The 22,983-nt window shown below is 38.4% G+C and overlaps 1 long non-coding RNA gene across 8 annotated transcripts in view; it reads left to right on the top strand.

Annotated features, from left to right (window-relative positions):
• The window catches only part of LOC145720924 (uncharacterized), a 157,405-nt gene extending 136,653 nt beyond the window's left edge, over nucleotides 1-20,752 (top strand). For all 8 annotated transcript variants that reach the window (XR_014144259.1, XR_014144249.1, XR_014144250.1 and 5 more), the window contains one exon: nucleotides 17,788-20,752. This is a non-coding gene — a long non-coding RNA (uncharacterized LOC145720924). The remainder of the gene's footprint in view (nucleotides 1-17,787) is intronic.
• The last annotated feature ends 2,231 nt before the right edge of the window (nucleotides 20,753-22,983 follow it).

Raw genomic sequence — 22,983 nt, forward strand, 5'->3', positions numbered from 1 at the left:
GTGTTCGCTATTGATTTTGGGCAGTCTTTAACATGTGTAAGTAATTTATTTTTTAAGGAGTTTTTATTAGGAATGAGTTTGCATTTTGTCCTATGCTTTCAGCATCTATTGCTATAATCATATATTTTCCCCTCTTTAATTTAACGGTATAGTGAATTACATTGACAGAATTTCTACTCTTGAATTAAACCAGAGAGGGAGACAAACCTTAAGAGACTCTTAATCTCAGGAAACAAACTGAGGGTTGCCTGAGTGGAGGAGGGTGGGAGGGAGGCTAGGTGATGGACAATGGGGAGGGTATGTGCTATGGTGAGCGCTGTGAATTGTGTAAGACTGATGAATCACAGACCTGTACCTCTGAAACAAATCATACATCATATGTTAATAAAAAAAGAAGATAGTAGGAACGGAAAAATGAAGGGGGGGAAATCGGAGGGGGAGACGAACCATGAGAGACTATGGACTCCGAGAAACAAACTGAGGGTTTTAGAGGGGAGGGGGGTGGAGGGATGGGTTAGCCTGGTGATGGGTATTAAGGAGGGCACGTATTGCAAGGAGCAAAAGGAGCTGGGTGTTATACGTAAACAACGAATCATGGAACACTACATCAAAAACTAATGATGTAGTGTATGGTGTCTAACATAACATAATAAAATAAAACAAAATAAAAAGAATTTCTACTCTTGAACCGCACCAATAATTTTAGTAGAAAACTCAGTTATGAATCTTTTAATAGGCTAGTGGATTTGATTAGCTGATATTTAGAGTCATGCACTAGTATTCATTAGTGAAATTGGCCTACAGTTTTGGTTTTTGCATTATTTTCATCAAGTTGCGGTCTCAAGATTTTCCCAACTTTATAAAATGAATTAGAGAAATTTCTATTCATTTTTAAATCACCTATAATATTTTAAATAACATAGTAATCACCTGATCTTTAAACATCAAGTAGAAGCCAGCTTTTAAGTCCAGACTTGTAGCTATTTGATCAATCTTTTGTATGATTTTGGACTACTCAGATTTTCTCCTTCTTATGTCAAATTTGGGGGGTATCCTCATTTTCTCTGTCCTTCCCCATACCCCGTACAGCAGCTACTAACCGTATGTGACTATTTAAATTGGATAAAACTGAAAAAAATTTAGTTGCCTGATCTTATAAGCCACATTTTAAGTGCTCCACAGCCACGTATAACTCGTGGCTACCATGTGGGAGAGAGCAAGGAGGGAATTTTTCATCCGTGCATTAGTATTAGGCAGCGCTGCCGTAGCTACTTCAATAGGTTGCTATGACGTCATGTGTTATATTGTAATTCTTTTAATTGCTGCCTTACCTACAGTTACATTCCTTAATATTGCTTTCATAAGATTTTTAATTTCCTTATTCAGGTTGTTTATCTATTTAGTCTCCAAAGAACTAGATTTTGCTTTTATTATTCTTTTAATATTTTGTTTTCTATTTTAATTATTTCTCATTACTTACAGTATTTATTATGATTAATTCCTTATTACTTTGTTTTCCTTCCATTTTCTTAGATTAAAAGTGCACTTATTTTTCAATGTTTCTTCACATTTACTTTGGTCACATAACATTGGTTTTATTTCCTAAATTTTACTTAATTGTATATTTTTTTCATGACTTTTTTCTTTCTTTCTTTTTCTTTTCTTTGTCTTGGGCAAGTTTCTCTTTGTTCCCTTTTATCCTTATTTATTGTACAGTTTGATTCCAATCTGATTATCTTCTAGTCTTTAACAATCGAAATTACATATATATCTTTCTAATATTTTAGGAGTTATAAATAATAACTATACTCTCTTCTTAAGATGTTTTACTTGCTGACTCTTCTACATGTCACACATAGACATGAAACCTTTAGAAAACATTTTGTTTCCCGCTGTCTTCCATCTTTGTTTCAAATCTTTAGTTAAAACAATTCAGAATTTTTAGTCTCATGTTATTGTGAGACTTGTCTCTTAAATTATGTCTTTTTCAATAATTCTTTTTTTCTCAGTCTTATTAAGAAATAATTGACATACATAACTGTATAAGCTTAAGGGGTACAGCATGATGGTTTGCTGTACATCTTGATAATTCTTTTTAAAGGCACTTTACAAAATCCTGATCTTTCTGCCACCATCAGTTGAGACCTAACTCTTACTGAAAGATGATTTGAGAAGGATGTCTTCTTTCTTTTGTAATTTTCTCTCTGAAAAGTGTAAGGTTTTTCTTTCTCCTTGCAATTCAGACGTGTTGTCATGATCTGGCTAGATGTGAGTGCGTGTGTGTGTGTTCATTAATACTGCCTATGGCATGGTAAACTCGATCTGAATACTTACAGAGTAGATTCTTTTTTTTATTTTTAATTTTTTAAAGATTATTTATTTTAGAGAGGGAGAGAGAGAGAGAGGATGAGAGGGGTTAAGGGTAGGGGATAGGGGTAGAGGGAGAGGGAGAGACAGAACCTTAAGCAGACTCCAAGCTGAGTGCAGAGCCAGATGCGGGGCTCCATCCCAGGACCCTGAGATCACAACCTGAGCTGAAACCAAGAATTGGAGGCTTAACCGACTAAGCCACTCAGATGCCCCAAAGGTAGATTTCTTTTTTAAAAAGTTTTGTCTAATAATTCATTTCCTATCTATACTCCACTATCCTTTTGGGCACCCCTATTACATTAGATCTTCTGGATTTGTTCTGTATGGCTCATGTCCTCTCATTCATAAATTCCAGCTCGATGGAATTTATTTATTTATTTATTTTTGGTAACGCCTCTCTCTTAATCCTTGAGAACCCTAAATGGCTAATTAGCCTGCATCTTTCTTTTTTCTTTATTTTAAAAATTTAACTTTTTAAAAAACAGAAACCATATTCATTTGTTGTAGAAAGTCTTTTTGGAGCTTTATTCTATCTCCTGAGGACTCCTATTACTTTTTTGTCTGAAGATTTTATTCATCTCTTCTATTAATTCTATTTCAGCGGAAGCTACCAGTTTTTGTTTTTTTTTAACATGATTTTCCTGCATTAAGTGAATGAGTACCTTATAGAAATTCTATTTCTTGTTATTGCTTACCTTTAGATGTCTTTCCCCTTAGTATTGTGGGTCAGGCTGCTGGTGTCTTTATAGGGAAGGAAAATGGCACTGTTTCTGTCCTGGGGCAAGGGATATGAATGTTGCCCCTCTGCTGACCACTGGGAAAGGTCTGCTCCAACCTCTTAGTGTGTGCATGCTCCAGTCCTTTTCTTCCCAGTGGCTAGCCCAGGGCCTCTTTCACCCACTGGCATATTGTCCCTCCAATTTGCTATTGTCCATGGGTTGGGGGTTTGCAGAGACCCACAGGCAGCAAGTGGTCAAAAACATCCTTCTGAAGCTCTAAACAAGCCTGCCAGCATGTCACTATGGAATTCTAGAGAGAGAAAAGAAGCCAGTTAAAGAAATGTTTTGAAATGTGGGTTCTATTTGGAAAACAAATAACTTGCAATGTTCAGTAAAAATATTTAACTGTAAAAGTTGTCAATAGCTTCAAGTCATATAGATTTCAAAATTTATCAAAGACATAAAAGTGTCCCTTTACTATGCTTTAAGCAATTCAACCCTCAACTTGCAAAAACTTTGTTTCCTGATGTGCAAGATTAAGTCTGGCAAATTCTTTAAAAAAAAAAGGTATAGGAACTACCTTTGACGTGATTATGTAAAAACATTCATAATTTCAATTATTTGCTAGGCCTGGTTCAGAACTACATTGGATGCAGAACATCTATTTACCATTTGTAGCCCCAGAATAAGTCATTTAACATCAACATAACTTAGCATTTCTCATCTAAAATATGCATAATATGAATAAGATATTTGACAATTAACTGAGCTGACCCATGACCTATATAACACTCTGGCAAAACAGCCTCAGAAATTTCTTCCTTCAGCTAAATTAAAAATCGTGAGATTTCATTGTCCTTTGAAGCTTTGTTTTGTGAATAATGAAAACCTAGGGTACTAAATCTGTGAATACCAAGAGTCCATGCTATAGTGTTGGTCTCATTTTTTTAGCGGGGGGGGGGGGGGCAGAGGGAGAGGGAGAGAGAGCATTTTTTTTTTAAAGATTTTATTTATTTGATAGAGAGAGCGTGCACATGAGCAGGGGGAGGGACAGAGGGAGAAGCAGACTCCCTGTTGAGCAAAGAGCCTGATGTGGGGTTCCATCCCAGGACCCTGACGTGGGGCTCCATCCCAGGATCCTGGGATCATGACCTGAGCTGAAGACAGACACTTAAGCGACTGAGCCACCCAGGCGTCCCATGAGAGAGAGAGAATCTTGAGCAGGCTCCATGCTCAGCGTGGAGCCCAAAGTGGGGCTCGATCTCACAACCCTGAGATCATGACCTGAGCCAAAATCAAATTGGATATTTAACCAACTGAGCCACCCAGGTTCCCCAGTGTTGGTCTCATTTTGAATTTTCAGCCTGTGTATGTGAAGCATGTGTGTGCATAAATATGCATACAATAAGCCATGTGAGAATGTGATACTAAGCATTGGATCTTACCAATAGGATTTACCATAAGGTCAATGTTGAGCCAATAAAACATTATGGAAACCCTACAGAGTAAAAACTCAGATTTAGGGAGCACCAATTCAAGCTTGATTCTATAGAAAAACACTTCTAGATGGAGGATACCAGAGAGAGATAGAAGTTAGGGTAAGGTTTAAAGAAATTACAGATTGGTATCTATAAAGCCAGAATGTTTTCTATCAGATATTTATTTTTTTCTGAGATTCTCTTTCTATTAGCAGTTGCTCCCTGTCTTTGGATGATTTATTGGAGCTACTTAAATTTCCTACTAGCTGTCACAGCTGAGCAGACTAATAGCCTTTGGGAGGTTAACCATGTCCCATTACATTTATTCCTTTTGTATCCAATTAGAATAGATCTGGAACAGATATTTGCATAGATTGCAGCAGGTGACAATCACGTGTGTGTGTGTGTGTGTGTGTGTGAATGAGTGAGGTGAAAGTTTAGACCTTTGTTGAATATCTTGCTAGAGATTTAGAAAACAATCTACTTTATCCCTTACTGACCTTTACAAGCAAATATTTTGATTTTTCACAAAAAAACACGAATGATGCTCATCGCTCATCTTTGCATTGCTGCCTTTCCAATGGGAGGCTGAGGCCTCCTTTACTGGCTGTTAGCTTTTCCATCCTATAGTGAATAAATGCTGCTGCAAAGGCTGCGAGTCTTTGAAGTTCTAGCCACATCATATATTATCTGCTCAGCAGTAGCATCAAGAAATACGCCTTTCTCAGATCTAGCCTCCTAATGATATGCCGTGGCACACCCAGAGAAGTCAAGACCCAGCCTCGGACCTCTGCAGCTAACACGGGTTGCTTTTCTCATCTCTGCATTGCTGCCTTTTGGGGAAAAAAGGGGGGGTGGGGAGGAGGGTTTGTTTGCTTTGTAAGAATCCATATTTTTGAAAAATCAATTTTATTAACACCTTCCCATTATGATATTCATCAGCACCACAAGTCTATCTATCGTATCCAGTCATTTAGAACCAGGGTGCTTTGTGTATTCTGTCTGCCTCCCTCACACACAACGCCTCACATACACTCCTATTTCTGAGAAATTAGATCTTTGTCCGTTGCCTGGCAACTTAATTTTATCCCGAAAGAAGCCCAAGTAATTGGACCAGGATATTTCTCAGCGGGGCTGCATTTATGTTTCTAAATATTGCATGTTCATTGCCAATTTCTCTATACATTGCCTGCACATCTATGCTGGAGAAAAAGGAGAGATTTGGTGTTGAATAGAATATTCCTTTGTTATTTTCTTAGATGTGACTATTTCACTAACTCACTTCTTTACCCTGGGATTCTTTTAATCCCTGCATACCACCCATTAATCAGCAATCATGTGTTGAGCCTTCTTTAAGTCCTTCTAATAAAATATGACACATGATAAGTATTTCTTGGTAAATAAGTATTGTGTATGTTGATTTTAGTCAGTAGTGATTTACACTGAAGTCAGTGCTGACAGCTTCTTGCTTTCTAATTTCATTTATCTCTTCCTTTGATTCTGTCAGCAAAGCCTCAGGAAAATCAGCTGAAAAGTGAAAGTTCTTTTTGTTTGTTAATTACTTTGTTTACACAGGATTAAAATACTAGTTTAGCTACTTGTTTTGTCATGGTTAAAAGATGTAAATTTTAGCAAGAATTTGATGTTGCGGCAGTAGCAATGAACAATGAAGATAATCATATGATGAAGGTAAAACATTTGAAAAGTAAGCGTGTTGATCTATCTGGTTTGCTATAATGATTGAAAGGAAAGGAAAGATGATGGCATTTTCTTGAAACTCACAAAAAAAATGATATCATCATTTTTTACAGTAAAGACAGCTTAGGATGTCTGGCATTGCAATAGAAGGGAGTCACATTGCAGTTCAAGCCTGGATTTCACTCCTTACTCTATCATGAGGTTCTGAGACTGCTGATTGTTAAAGAAACTACATTGTTTTTCACTGTGTGATCAGCTTAAAGAAAATTTATTAGACCTCTGTAATTATTTGTACATACTGACTGAGTTCATCTTTTATGACTAGTAATTTGAAATCAAAAGGATTTTGTGTCTAGGAAGGAGAAGAACTAGCTATGAAATATACAGTGGAGTGCATATGATCCAATGAGCAGATGCATCTGGAAGTGATGTCTACATTTCACTCTGAGTTGACTGGACAATGTGCTAACCAGGAGCCGGTGGGGGCTGGGAAAGTTTCCTTCTCCTGGCTGGAAAGGCTGCATCTGAACTGAACTTACCACAGAATTGGAGAAAAGACTACTTCTCAAGTTCTTCTACTGCTGGGCAGATGGTTTTCAAGCCAACTCCTCTGGTGATGAATCCTAGACTACTTGGAGCTTAATTCTTTGGTCATCCACCATTTACCTTGTAAGAAAGAAGAATAACAATGAGGATGGGGTTCTTCTACTCAAGGACATACCATGTCTCCAGCAGTGGGTCCTACACCCCTCTCTGTGGGTTGATGGAAGGAATGAGAGGCTGAGGCCTTCATTTCAGGCCCTTGGCATATAATCTTCCCTCATACAGCTCATGATATAATCCATATCGTGTGACATAGCAGGCTTGGCTTTCTTGCCCAACAGTTGCCTTTCCAATCTATTTCCTTCCTCTCTTACCCTCCCCCGCCCTATCCATTCTGTTTAGCCCTTGGGCAGCTGAGGAAATTTGTGTTGCTGGACAAGAAGAAAATTTCCTGGCCTTACAGGAGACTTTGTAACCAGGGATCCAAGCTGGTTAATTTCTGTGTTGCTGTAGACTATCTAGGCCAAAGTGGTTTTTTATTATTCTCTCCATCTTCCTCTTCCAAACTCTACTATTCCTTTTTGCCATGACACAGTTGACAAAAAGTACTTTAAAAAATGATACTAAATACTATGGCAGAAATACATAATAGACATATTTCCCCCTATACCTCTTATTATCATCAGCTAAAAATCCTAGAAATTATATATAAAATAAGCAGAAAATTATTAAAAGTGGAGAAAAAAAGGCAGACCAGCTAGAAATTTCAGAACCTGAGGAATGGCATGTTGGGGAGTTTCCTGAGTTTCCTTTTTGCTGTATATATCCGGAACTGAGTGCTGGAGAGGCCAGCAACCCATCAACACTAAGGACTAAGGGAAGAGAAAAGGCAAAAAACATTTTTTTAAACCATAATTGCATTGTTCCAACCAAAGACCACACAAAAATTTGTGGCCCTACTTCAACTTATACCAGCAAAGACTGAGTGGGGAGCCTAGACTTCTGCCCTTACCCTGTAGAACAAGACACTCCCCTTGCCAGGTTGGTGCCAAAAAATACCAAGTAGGAAGCTGGATTTTCATTCCTACCTGGCAGTAATGAGTTCCCCTGATTCCATTGTCAGTAGAGATCCTGGACTTCCATTCCCACATGGTAGTAATGAGACATCGTTCTCTTTACTTGCTGGGTTAACGTCAGAGGAAACCTTGAAACTAGTCAGGGTTTCACCAACGTCCAATGATTATGCAGTCACATGATACAACAACAGTGAAGGTAACATAGGGAGGAGTAGCAAGACACCCTACTTCTCCTACCTCCATGGTGGTAGCAGTGGGTGATGTAACACACAGTTCTCATTATATCAAGTGTCCTCCTTAATGCCCATCACCCCATTACCCCATCCCCCTCACCGACCTCCCCTCCAGCCACCCTGCTATCAGGTTTGTTTCCCATAGTTAAGAGTCTGTTACAGTTTGCCTCTTTCTCTGTTTTTATCTTACCTTATTTTTTCTTCCCTTCCCTTATGTTCATCCATTTTGTTTCTTAAATTCCACATGTGAGTGAAATCATATGGTATTTGTCTTTCTCTGACTGACTTATTTCACTTAGCATAATACTCTCTAGTGCCTTCCACGTCATTGCAAATGGCAAGATTTCATTCTTTTTTTATGGCCGAGTAATATTCCATTGTATATGTATAACACATCTTTTTTTATCCATTCATCTGTTGATGGATATCTGGGCTCTTCCCATAGTTTGGCTATTGTAGACATTGCTGTTATAAATATTGGGGTGCATGTGCCCCTTTGAATCACTGTTTTTGTATCTGTTGGATAAATACCTAGAAGTACAATTGCTGGTTCATAGGATAGTTCTATTTTTAACTTTTTGAGGAACCTCCATACTGTTTTCCAGAGTGATGCACCAGCTTGCATTCCCACCAACAGTGTAAGAGGGTTCCCCTTTCTCTGCATCTTCACCAATATCTCTTGTTTCCTGACTTGTTAATTTTAGCTATTCTGACTGGTATGAGGTGGTATCTTGTTGTGGTTTTGATTTGTATTTCCCTGCTGCTGAGTGATGTTGAGCATTTTTTCATATGTCCGTTAGCCATTTGTATGTCTTCTTTGGAGAAATGTCTGTTCCTATCTTCTGCCCATTTCTTGACTGGATACTTTGTTTTTTGGGTGTTGAGTTTGATAAGTTCTTTATAGATTTTGGATAATAGCTCTTTTTCTGATATGTCATTTGTGAACATCTTCTTCCATTCTGCCATTCCATAGGTTATCTTTTAGTTTTATTGATTGTTTCCTTTACTGTGCAAAAGCTTTTTATCCTGATGAGGTCCCAATAGTTCATTTTTGCTTTTGTTTCCCTTGCCTTTGGAGATGTGTCTCGCAAAGAAGTTGCTGCAGTCCTCTAGGATTTTGATGGATTCATGTCTCACATTTAGGTCTTTCATCCATTTTGAGTTTATCTTGAGTGGTCTAGTTTCATTCTTTTGCATGTGGCTGTCCAATTTTCCCAACACCATTTGTTGAAGAGACTTCTTTTTAACATTGGATATTCTTTCCTGCTTTGTTGAAGATGAGTTGACCATAGAATTGAGGGTCCATTTCTGGGTTCTCTATTCTGTTCCATTTATCCATGGACACATTCATGTGTCTGTTTTTTGCCAGTACCATACTGTCTTGATGATCCCAGCTTTTTAATACAGCTTGAAGTCCAGAATTGTGATGCCTCCTGCTTTGGTTTTCTTTTTCAACAGTCCTTTGGCTATTTGGGGTCTTTTCTGGTTCCATATAAATTTTAGGTTTGTTTGTTCCAGCTCTGTGAAAAAACTTGATGGTATTCAGATAAGGATTGCACTGAATGTGTAGATTGCTCTATGTAGCATAGACATTTTAACAACACTTGTTCTTCCAATCCATGAGCATGGAACGTTTTTGCATTTCTTTGTGTCTTCCTCGGTTTCTTTTATGAGTGCCCTATCGTTTTTGGAGTACAGATATTTTACCTCTTTGGGTAGGTTTATTCCTAGGTATCTTAGGTTTTTGGTGCCATTGTAAATGGGATTGATTCCTTGATTTCTCTTTCTGCTGCTTCATTGTTAGTGTATATAAATGCAACTGACTTTTGTGCATTGATTTTATATCCTGCCACTTTGCTGAATTCCTGTATGAGTTCTAGCAATTTTTTGGTGGAGGCTTTGGGTTTTTTACATGGAGTATCACGTCATTTGCAAGGAGTGAAAGTTTGACTTCTTTCTTGCTGACTTGGATGCCTTTTACTTCTTTTTGTTGTCCGATTGCTGAGGCTAGGACTTCCAGTACTATGTTGAACAACAGTGGTGAGAATGGACATCCCTGTCGTTTTCCTGACCTTAGGGGAAAAGCTCTCAGTTTTTCCCCCACTGAAAATGATATTCTCTATGGGATTTTCATATATGACCTTTATGATGTTGAGGTATGTTACCTCTCTTCCTACATGGTGGAAGGTTTTTATCAAGAAAGGATGCTGAATTTTGTCAAATGCTTTTATTACATCAATTGAGAAGATCATATTATTCTTATCCTTTCTTTTGTTAATGTGGGGCATCACATTGATTGATTTGTGGATATTGAATCACCCTTACACCCCAGGAATAAAACCCACTTGGTTGTGGTGAATACTTCTTTTGATGTACAGTTTGATCCTATTAGCTAGTATCTTGGTGAGAATTTTTGCATCCATGTTCATCAGGGATATTGGTCTGTAAATCTCCTTTTTGGTGGGGTCTTTGTCTGGTTTTGGGATCAAGGTAATGTTGGTCTTATAGAAAGAGTTTGGAAGTTTTCCTTCCATTTCTATTTTTTGGAACAGTTTCAGAAGAATAGGTATTAATTCTTCTTTATAAGTTTGGTAGAATTCCCCTGGAAGCCATCTGTTCTGTACTCTTGTTTGTTGGGAGATTTTTGATTACTGATTCAATTTCTTTGCTGGTTATGGATCTGTTCAGGTTTTCTATTTCTTCCTGCTTCAGTTTTGGTAGTTCATATGTTTCTAGGAATGTATCCATTTCTTCCAGATTGCCCAATTTGTTGGCATATAATTGCTCATAATATTCTCTTATAATTGTATTTCTTCAGTGCTGGTTGTGATCTCTCTTCTTTCATTCATGATTTTATTTATTTGGGTCCTTTCTCTTTTCTTTTTGATAAATTTGGCTAGGTGTTTATCAATCTTATTAATTTTTTCAAAGAACCAGCTCCTAGTTTAATTGATGTGTTCTATTGTTTTGTGTTTTTTTTTTTTTTTTTTTTGGATTTCTATATCATTGATTTCTGCTCTAATCTTTATTATTTCTCTTCTGATGGATGTAGGCTTTATTTGGTGTTCTTTTCCCAGTTCCTTTAGGTGTAAGGTTACGTTGTGTATTTGAGACTTTTCTTGTTTCTTGAGGAAGGCCTTTATTGCTATATACTTCCCTCTTAGGACTGCCTTTGCTGCATCCCAAAGGTTTTGAACTGTCATGTTTTCATTTTCATTTGCTTCTATGTATTTTTCAATTCTTCTTTAATTTCCTGGTTGACCCTTTCATTCTTTAATAGGATGTTCTTTAACCTCTATGTATTTTTGGTCCTTCCAAAGCTGTGGTTGACTTCAAGTTTTATAGTATTGTGCTTGGAAATAAGCATGGTAAGACCTCAATCTTTTTGTACTGGTTGAGACCTGATTTGTGACCCAGTATGTGATTTATTCTGCAGAATGTTCCATGTGCACTCAAGAAGAATGTGTACTCTGCTGCTTTAGGTTGAAATGCTCTGAATATATCTGTTAAGTCCATGTGGTCCTGTGTGTCATTCAAAGCCCTTGTTTCCTTGTTTATCTTCTGTTTAGATCATCTGACCATTGCTCTGAGTGGGGAGTTAAAGTAGCCTATTATTATTGTTTTATTATCAATGAGTTTCTTTAATTTTGTTATGAATTGTTTTATATAATTAGCTGGTCCCAAGTTAGGTGCAATTTACAATTGTTAGATCTTTTTGTTGGATAGTCCTCTTTATTATGATATAGTGTCCTTCTTCATCTCTTATTACAGTCTTTGGTATAAAATCTAGTTTGTCTGATGTAAGGATGGCTACTCTAGCTTTCTTTTGATGTCTATTAGCATGATAAATCTTTCTCCACTCCCTCACTTTCAATCTGGAGGTGTTGTTGGGTCTAAAATGAGTCTCTTGTAAGTAGCATATTGATGGGTCTTTTTTTTTTTTTATCCATTCTGATACCCTATGTCTTTTTATTGGAGTATTTAGTCCATTTACATTCAGAGTATTATTGAAAGATATGAATTTAGTGCCATTGTATTACCTGTAAAGTCACTGTTCCTGTAGATTATCTCTGTTCCTTTCTGGTCTTTGTTACTTTTGCGCTATCTCTCTGCTCAAAGGATCCCCTTTAATATTTTTTGCAAGGCTGGTCTAGTGTTTCCAAATTCCTTCAGGTTTTATTCGTCCTGGAAACTCTTTATCTCTCTTTCTGTTCTGAATGACAGACTTGCTGGATAAAGTATTCTTGGCTGCATACTTTTCCCATTTGCACATTGAATATGTCATGCCAGTCCTTTCTGGCCTACCAGGTCTCTGTCATAGATCGGCTGCCAGACTTATGTGTCTATCCTTGTAGGTTAAGGACCTCTTGTCCTGCATGCTTTCAGGATTTTCTCTTTATTTTTGTAACTTGAAAGCTTCACTATAATATGTTGAGGTGTTGATCTATTTTGGTTGATTTTGAGGGGGTTTCTCTGTGCCTCCTGGATTTGAGTGCCAGTTTCCCTCCCCAGATAAGGGAAGTTTTAAACTATAATTTGTTCAAATAAACCTTCTGCCCTTTTCTCCTGCTTCTAATCTTCTGGGACTCCTATAATATGGATATTATTTTGCTTTATGGAATTGCTGAGTTCCCTCAGTCTACCTTTGTGATCTAATAGGTTTTTTTCCCCTCTTATTTTCAGTTTCCTTATTTTCCATCACTTTATCTTCTACAGCACTGATTCACTCTTCTGCTTCATTCATCCTCATTTTTATGACATTTACTTGGGGACCTTATCTCAGTTGTAGCATTTTTAATTTTGGCCTGACCAGACTTTAGTTCTTTTATCTCTTCAGTAAGGGATTCTCTAATGTCTTCTATGCTTTTTTCAAGCCCAGCTAATAGTCTTATAATTGTTTTAAATTCTAGTTCAGACATTTTACTTATATCTGCATTGATTTAATCTCTGGCCATCATTTCTGCCTATTCTTTCTTTTGGAGTGAATCCCTCTGTCTTGTTATTTTGGAGAAAAAAAATACAAAGAAAGAAAAAATAAAAAAAGAAATAATAAGAAAAAAATAAAAATGAAAAAATAATATAAGATAAAATAAAATACATATTGGAAGTTAGATCCTAGGTGTGCTTTGGTCTGTTTGTTATGAGAAGGTTATTATAAAAGAAGTAGAAAGAAAGAAAAGAAAAAGAAGAGAGAGACAAAATTAAAAATTAAAAAAAAAAGTACAATAAGAAATTTAAAAATGCTCTTTCTGGGCGCCTGGGTAGCTCAGATGGTTAAACATCTGCCTTCGGCTCAGGTCATGATCCCAGTATCCTGGGATCGAGTCCCGCATTGGGCTCCCTGCTCAGTAGGGAGCCTGCTTTTCCCTCTGCCTCTTATGAATAAATAAATAAAATCTTTTTAAAAAGGCTCTTTCTGTATCCAACAAAACAAAGCAACAAGAAAGCAACGACAACAACAACAAAAAAGACAAAAACAAAAACAAAAAGAAACAAGTAACAAACAAAAAAAGAACTCCAGAGGAGGCTAGATCCCGTTTCTCCTAAAGTCAAAGCTTTACAGCACTCTATAATAAGCTGACTTGTTGTGGGTGAGGGGTTTGTGCTGGTCTTCTCTGGGAAGGACCTGCTGTTATGTTTCTCAGGTGGAATTGCCCTAGTGGAGATGCACCTGCAGGGAGGCAGTGGGGCAGGGCTTGGTGTAGAGGCTCTGTTCTCCACTCAGCACTGTTTAGCTCATGGAGGTGGATCAAGCTGTTGTGTATGGGGAGAAAATGGCGTTGCCCTGTTCTTTCATCTCTGGAGTGGGAAATACATGCCACCCCCCTCTTTAGTGAGCCCTCACAAACGAGTAAAAAATGACCCCTCCCGTGTCCCTGGTTTCTGTCAGCTACCCATCTTCACCCTATGTTATAGCTGTCCACCTGCCAAATGGCGCATCATTCCTGTGTTTTATCTCAGACAGAGCAGTGTTTCAAAACCCCATACTTCAGGGATCGCTGAGGAGCAGACCCGCACCGATCCTCTGGGGGAGGGAGTTTCCCTGCATGGTGGCTGGTGCTGGCTTGTGGCAGAAGGCAGTGGCAGTTCAGAGAACTGCGGTTCAGAGTTGACGGGAAATTGCAGCCCAGAGCCATTGCCACCGCGGTGTGCAGCCCTTAGGAACATCCCTGTTCCTAGACTGGTGGGCGGGACTGTTGGATGGTGCCCTCAGGGTCCTTTGTCTGCAAGGAGGCTGTAACACGTCTTCTAAACGCATTCAAACTCTCAAGCTGTGGCCAGTGCTGGGTTGTCACAGAAGACAGTGGCACAAATGTGAGTGGCTTCCCTCAAAGCCGGGTTTGCAGCCCTCAGCCAGCCTTTGTTCCTACGCTCGTGGGCGGGACCTTTCAATGGCACCCACAGGGTCCTTTGCCTACCGAGGGGCCGTGTGGCCTTTCCCCAGTGCACTCCAAGCAGGAGAACAGCTTCTCCGCATGTGACCTTGGGGATCCTCAGGCTGCCCACTGCTGGGGCTAGGTTCTGCACCCCCACTGGGGCACCACTCAGTTCCCTAGGCAAGAACCTGACTGTGGTGCCAACCTCTGATACCTCAGAATTTGCTACACTGCCCACAGAAAACTGGCGGTAATGTAACTCTCTCCTGCCCTCCCCACTTCCCTCAATGATTTTGAGCAATAGTTTTCTTGTGCAGTCTTCTGCGAGTTTTCATTCTTCTCTCTCTCTCTCCACGATTTTCTCTCTCTCTTCTCTCACTACTCCCTCTTCAGTCAGGGTTCCCTCCCCTGGGGAGCGCCCACTGCTCTTTTCTCCCATGGAGAAATTCTCTTTATTTTATTTTATTTTTTTTTTAAAGATTTTTATTTATTCATTGAGAGAGAATGATAGAGAGAGAGCATGAGAGGGAGGAGGGTCAGAGGGAGAAGCAGACCCCCCGCCGAGCAGGGAGCCCGATGCGGGACTCGATCCTGGGACTCCAGGATCATGACCTGAGCCGAAGGCAGTCGCTTAACCAACTGAGCCACCCAGGCGCCCCGAGAAATTCTCTTTAGTTCCTACCCTCCACGGGTGGTTTTTCTGGCTTAAAGATGTGCAACTTTGGTCTCTGAGACTTCTGATCAATTTTGTGGGTGTTCAGAATGATCCATCTTTATCTAGGTATGATCCAGTGAGGAGTCAGGCTTAGGGTCGCCCTATTCCTCCTCCATCTAACCTAGAGTTTTCTTAATTGTACTTGTCAGTTGAAGTAAATTATAATATCATCTGATGTGGTTTGCAATATATATATAAGAAATATTTAAGACACTTTTAAATGGTGGAGGGCATAAGGATGTAAACAGAAATAAGTTTTCTAAATTTACTCATACTGGTAAAATGTCAATGCTGATAAGACTGTGAGGAAATAGCTGGCAAGGATGTGAAGAAACCGAATCTCTCATGTACTGCTTATGGGAATGTAAAATGGTGCAGCCACTTGGGAAAATAGTTTAGTCGTTTCTTGTAAAACCATACATATACTTATCAAATGACCCCATAATCCACTCCTGGATATTTATCCCAAAGAAATTAAAACATACCCACATAAAAAAACTCATACCCAAATGTTCATAGTTCCTTTATTTGTAACAGGTAAAAAACTGGAAACAATCTAGATATCCTTCAATGAGCACGTGATATGATGAGCAATGGGTGTTATACTGAATTAATGAATCATTGAACATTATATCAAAAACTAATGATGTACTGGGTGCCTGGGTGGCTCAGTTGTAGAGTGACTGCCTTCGGCTTGGGTCGTGGTCCTGGAGTCTCGGGATCGAGTCCCGCATCAGTCTCCCTGCTCAGCAGGGAGTCTGCTTCTCCCTCTGACCCTCTCTCCTTTCATGCTCTCTCTCACTCTCTCTCTCTCTTAAATAAAAATCTTAAAAAAAAAAAAAGACTCTCCCTCTCCCTTTAAAAAAAAAAAACTAATGATGTACTATACCTTAGCTAATTGAAGTTAAATTTAAAAAATGGTTAAATAAGCCATGGTAACTATGGTACATCCATACCAAGGAATATTATGCAATACTAAAAAGGAACAAACTATTAATATATGCAGCAACTTAGATCTCAAGGGCATTATGGTAAATGAAAAAAAAATCCAACCTTAAAAAAAATCACATACTATATGATTATATTTATATAGCACTCTCAAAATGATAAAATTATAAAGGTGGAGAACAAACTAGAGGTTTCTAGGGACTAAGGAAGGAAAAATAAGGAAATAGGAGTGACCATGAAATGGTAAAATGAGGGAGCTCTTTGTGGTGATGAAATAGTTATACATTTTGATTATAGTGGTTATACAAACTTTCACAAGTGAAAAAATAGCATATAGTTACATACAGATTGTACTAGGTCAGTTTCCTGGGTTTGATGTTGTGTGACAACTATTGAGGGAAAACTCGGTGAGGATGGAAGGATGCATGGGACTCCCTGTACTATCTGCAACTTCTTGCAGATCTGAAATTATTTTAAAATAAAAAGTTAGAAAATAAACTTAAAAAAGAAACAAAATAAGTAAAAATGTCATGATCTTCTGTTGGAAGATCATATATTATATTTTGGGCATAAAATGAGTAGCTAAAACCAAAATAACACTATGTCTAGTCACCTTCTTTCTTTCCACTAACACTATATTATATGCTGCACGTGGTGGCAGTGATGAGAATACAAGAGAGAATAAACTGAATCCTTGTCCCAGGTAATACAAATTGGAGAAGATGACACAGAGAAGTAAATAAGCAGGTGGAATGCCAAGTAGGAGCCTCAGGATAACTACAAAATACCATGTCTATCTTAGAGTCTCTTACAAACTCACCTCAATTCATTAAAAAAACAAGAAACCATCTCTCTCAGTGTTGAAAGCAACTCTAAATCTCTCTTCCCTTAATTAAGTTAACCTCTATTGAGTTGTTTTTATGTGCTGGGTAGTATACTCAATATCTCACATATATCACCTCATTCAATTTTTGCACATTTATAAGGGAAGTACTATTACTGAGGTACAGAAGAGGAAAGAAATTCTCTGAGTGGTTGCAGTCACCCCGCTGGGGTGTTTTAAAATCTGAATTTGAAACCAGGTGGTCTGACTCCTAAAAACATGTTCTTAATCACTGTCCTAAATTTCACGGTGTGTTGGGGATATCATTCCTTATCCCCGTCTGTGTGTGAGGGCACATGGCTTTGAATTTCACTTGGTCACCTCAGGCTTTACATTTTGTGATAGTTAACAAGGGTGCATTTATTATACAACTATCTCTAACTGGAGGGTGCTTCAGCTGTCATCTATTTAAATCCCTTTTGTCTACCCTATTAAAGGAGAACATTTAGTCAGTCAATATAGCTATGCAATTGCTTTTCAATGTCACTTTAAAGAGTTAGACTTATTATAGAGGAGGAGCGTGGCAACTAAGTACCCCAATGTCATGAATCACTCAGGGTCAGAATCAGACTGCACTGGATACCAACTGGTATCTCTCAATTTAGGGCAGTGCAGTCTACAATTGCTATTTTGGCTTATAGTCCAAACTGAGAAAGCAAATTGTACTGATCCTCTTCCATGTTGTACAATATCAAACATGACTGAGCCCTTCTCTCTGCTCTTACCTGTTTATTTTTCTCCCAACAGAGTCATTATGAAGAACAGGTTTGCATCCTTGGGCTGAGGAAGAACAATACTGGACTATTTCTGCTGGATTCATGATCTCCCTACAGAAATTCAGCATTTCAAGTCTTGCTCCTCTATCACTCTGTGTTCCTTTTCTAGTCTTCCTTCCCAAATTTCCTCTCTTGAGTGGGAGAGAAGAATAGATGACAGACAAGAAGGGAGTCAGAGTGAGGAAGATGTATTATCTTACAAACAGAGGTACAGAGGTGAAACAAAAGGAGGAGATAAAGACGGGGAGAGGGAAGACACATCTTTGAGAGATCCTGAGCCATGGTGCTGCAACATAAATCTCTCCCATAAGTCAAATGTAGCAAAGGCATTTACACCTGTGAAGAATCTCACTTCTTTCTTAAAAGGAAAATGGGGAGCAAGAGCTCCTTGGAGAGGCATCATGGTCAGGAAGATGGGAACAATGACCCATGCTGCTCCTCTTATCTGCTTGTCAGTTTCACTCAGGCTTACAATGACTGCATAACTAATCTTGTTCAAGAAAACTATGTGCATTTCTAAAGTTGGGTAAGGGAAACACCCACAAATGCTGAAATAATAGAAGCAAAGAAGAAAGGAAAGATGGGAAGGAAAGAAAGAGGAACAAGCCAATCATTAGTTAGAACACCTGTCTTCTACTATTAAAATATTGTTAAGTCAAGAAAATAATTTTATTGTCTTTAGAAATTTGAAAACAGAATAAACTCAGTGTCATGTTATGAATCAGGAATGAGAATACTTTCTTATGCATTATCAATTTTCAGGAAAAAAATCTGGGGCATACCAAACAAAAATTAGCTAGTTTTGTTTACTTTTGGAGGGAGTAATACTCACATTTAATTTATTCATCTTAAAAATCAGTCATTAGGACATTAACCAATTACGAAATAAAAAAATTAAAAACTTAATTTCCTTTTGCTTTTAAATTAATTGCAGTAACTCACAGTGGTTAAGTGTATGAGTTCTAGTTATACAGAGCTGAGCCTTTAGCTATGTGACCTATTGCCAGTTACTTCCCTTCCCTGTGCCTATACTTTTCATCTATAAATTGGGAATAATGACAATATCTACCTCAAAGGACTTTTATGAGGATTAAATCACTATAGTGAATTTAGCACAGCAACTAAATATTGTAAACCCTCAACATGTGTTGGCATCATTATTACTATTTTAAAGAAAATACAGAAAGTTATATTATAGTCAACATAAATAAGGTCAACAGCCAAACCACCATAATGTAAAATCATTTAAAATCATAAAATCATTAAAAAAAAAAAACACAAATAATGAAAACTATTTCAGCATGACCAAAAATATTCTTTCTTTCTTTTCTTTTTTTTAGAGAGATTTATTTGTTTATTTTAGAGGGAGAGAGAGAACATGAGCACGAGTGGGGAGGAGGGGCAAAAAGAAGAGAGAAAGGATCTTAAGCGGACTCTGAGCTGAGCTTGGAGCCTGTCAATGGGCTCCATCTCACGACCCTGCGATCATGACCTGAACTGAACCAAGAGTTGGACACTCAACCAATTGAGCCACCCAGGTGCCCCAATATTATTTATTTCTAAATGTGAAAGTCTCAGGAACCTCAGAGGAGATTTAACGAAATCCTGATAAAGCCAAGTAGTGGACTTGGTTGCCCTCCATCACTGACCAAATAAAATGCTTCCTGAAATTTGCCAGATAAAAAATGAACCTGAGCTTGGCTTCATGCTAGGCAAGCTAAGTTAACTTAGAAATGAGTTTATAGAAAACAAATTCAATAATTGATAGATTCAATAATTTATAAGGCAACATGCTAGATCTTTGCAGGGATTTGCTTAATTTCCCACAGCTGAAGTTTTTGGAGAAGGGTTCTCAGAAAAGAAGACAAATTTGGTAAAACTGTGCATAAAGAATATATTTCAGTTTTGTTGGAGTTTTTTATTGTTATCATTTCAGATTCAGTCTAGTCTCACAGTTTGCTCATGCCTATGATATGTAGTCTAAGTTGTAATAATAGCAGACATGTGCTTCCTGTCTCCAACAGTTAGGATTCAACCAGAGAAGCAGAACCATTAGAAGATACATACAGAGAAAGTTATTGCAGTAAGTTAGCTTATGGGGCAAGTCTAGGCAATACCCATGCCTACTGGGCTAGCCACTAAGAGGAGCAGACTAGGATTCTTGGGTATATGCTGAAGCTGTTGTCCCCAGGCAGAATTTCTTCTCTCAGGAAAACCTCAGCCCTGCTTTTAAAGCCTTTCAACGGATTGGATCAGGTCCAGCCAGATTATCTAGAATAATCTCCCTTACTTAAAGTCAGTTCATTATAGACTTTACTTACATCTACAAAATACCTCCACACCAATAGCTAGAATTATATTTGAATACTTGAGGCCTGAAGCCTAGTCAAGTTGACACATCAAAAACACCACCACATTGGGGCACCAGGGTGTTTCAGTTGGTTAAGCATCCAACTTTTTATTTTGGCTCAACTAATGATCTCAGGGTTGTGAGATTGAGCCCTGAATCGGGCTCCACACTGGGCATGGAGGCTGCTTAAGATTCTCTCTCTCTTCCTCTCTTTGCCCCTCCCCCCCTCAAAAAAAGTAAAAAACAAACAACAACAACAACAAAAATCACCACATCTATATGCATCTCCTTAACCTGTACTTAAAATCCAAATAAAGCCAATAAAAAGTCATACTTCCACCTAACAAGATACAACTATTTTACTTAATAATGAAAAGATATTTAACCTTTTTTTTTCTCAGAGGATACAAAGTCCTTGGGTGATATTCACTCTTATCCCTTGATATCCTGTAACTTACTGTTGTATAAAGTTAACTAATAGTAACGCATCTCATGTTGGATGGTGAGTTAATAAGAGAAAGAAGAAACAAAAATGTTTGGTTAATATATATGCAAACTAATTAAATAAAATAAGGAATACTTATAACTGTTACAGTCCTTCTTTCTGCAACTGGTCTGATGATTATAGTTAGTATTTATAACTCCTTTTTCCCACTATCCATTCCATAGTTCCTTTGCCCTCAGCAAGCATCTCAGTTGGTCATGGCTATTTGTCTGGTGGAGTGACCTAAACTTTCATGTCTAAAGTTTGAGGCCATTAGCAGACCTACCTGAAATGCATTGTAGTTTTTTCATTTAATCACAGGACATGGAAGTAGATAAAGATACCCTAAGGGATCTCCTGTATTCAAGACGTCCCCTTCCTTAGCTCCAGGTAGCAATTCAATTTCTCCCTTGATGATCAGGATCAATAACCCCAGTCAATAGGGTAACCCCTTCCTTGCCTGTTGAGGGAGAATCACGAGGAGCCCAAAGTAGATGGTTAACAGTCCCAACATTCACTATATGTTATTATGTCTCCTGATTGAAATATTTCTCTTTGGAACTAAGATTTCTAGACCATCAGAGCTTATAGTTGAGGGGACAAGGAAGCAAAAATTTTGATGGTAGATAAAAGTGGAGTTACTCTCATTTCTATCCCTTAATTTCTGGACTCATGACTCTGGGTATGGGAGAGACAGCACCATATATTGGTCACTAGTTCAGAGCATACACACCCTCCTGGAGAATGTTACCCCAGCCTTGCAAGATACTGCTATCAAGCTGGCATTGTATCCAAATCTTCATAACACCATTCCATCATTCCGTCAGGCCAACTGCTTAAGATGAAGGGGAACACATCAGGGCTAGTGAATTCAATGAACATGAGCCCATTGCCACATTTAACTATAGCGCAGTGAGTTGTTTGACCGAAAGCAATGCTGTGTGGAATGCCATGATAGTGGATAAGACATTCTATAAGCCCACAGATGACAGTTTGGTACTGCATGCAGAGAAGGCAAATCTATGCCCAGGGTAAGTGTCTATTTCAGTAAGAGTAAAGCACCTTCCATGATGGAAGCAGTCCATTGTAATCAACCTGCTATCAGGTAAATCATTGATCATCTTGGGGAATGGTTCCATGCTGGGGATACAGCATTGGCCTCTGCTGCAGGCAGATTGGGCACTCAGTACTGGAGGTAGCCAGGCTGATCCTGGTAAATGGAAGCCCATGTTGGTGAACCCATGCATATTCTCCATTCCTGCCACCATAGCCACTTTGTTTATGGGGCCGCTGGGCACTGATAGGAATGGCTGGAGAAAAAGGTAACTGGTATCCATGCAGTGGTCCATCCTATATGCTTGATTATTAAAATCTTTCTCTGCTAAGGTCATCCTTTGGTGAGTATTCACAAGGGGCACAAATATCTTCGCCCATTTTGCCCATTCATAGAGGTCCATCCACATGCCTCTTCCCTAGACCTCCTTGTTACTTTCTCCAATTATGTTCCTTCCAAGTCCTGCTGGCCTCAGCCCATTAAATTATATAGATTCATACCGCTAAACATTTTCCTTTCCAAGAAAATGAACAACCAGGTGAACTATTCCAGTTCTGTTCACTGAGAAGATTTTCCTTTACCAGTGTCTTTCAGGAATGTACCTGAAAAGTTGTGAAGCTGCACCATCATATTCGTCAAGAGCTAATAAAGCTCAATTTGTTTGGTCTATGTGAATGGATTAGAAAAGATTGACTCAAATTAATCCAAACAATGCCCTACAAGTACATTTACTCCCTATATCTTATGCAGAGGTCTTCATTAGCCCTTCCCAAACCTGACAGCTCATTGGCCCTCCCTCCTTCTATATTTTCTCACATGATCATCAGCACCAAAATTCCATTTGGTTATCAAATCCAGAAACTCAGGGATAATTTTTAAGCTTGCCCTCTCCTTTAACCATCTCATCCTGCAAACTCCACCCCATGTACCTCATTTGAACAATTACCATTTTATACGCTAAATTTTTCCCCAAATACTTCTGCTGACTGTCACTGTTTCGTCAATTTAGTTTAGGATCTCACTGCTTTCCCCCCCAGAACTATTGTAATGTCCTTCTAATTGGTGTTCCATCTTAGTTTTGCTTTTAGCTAATCTATCATCCAATGGCTATCAAAGTGGTCTTAAGTTACATATATCAGTCACACTGTTACTCCCTATTTTAACTCCCTCAGTGAATTCCTATATTAAAAAACAAAACAAAACAAACTTCTTGCAATAACATACAAATCTGAACTCATTAGAAGACTTATTTTCAAAGTTTACATGAAGAAAATGAAAA

This window comes from Leptonychotes weddellii, chromosome 4 (genome assembly GCF_054177405.1).
Source record: "Leptonychotes weddellii isolate Sample4059 chromosome 4, ASM5417740v2, whole genome shotgun sequence".
Taxonomy (NCBI): domain Eukaryota; kingdom Metazoa; phylum Chordata; class Mammalia; order Carnivora; family Phocidae; genus Leptonychotes; species Leptonychotes weddellii.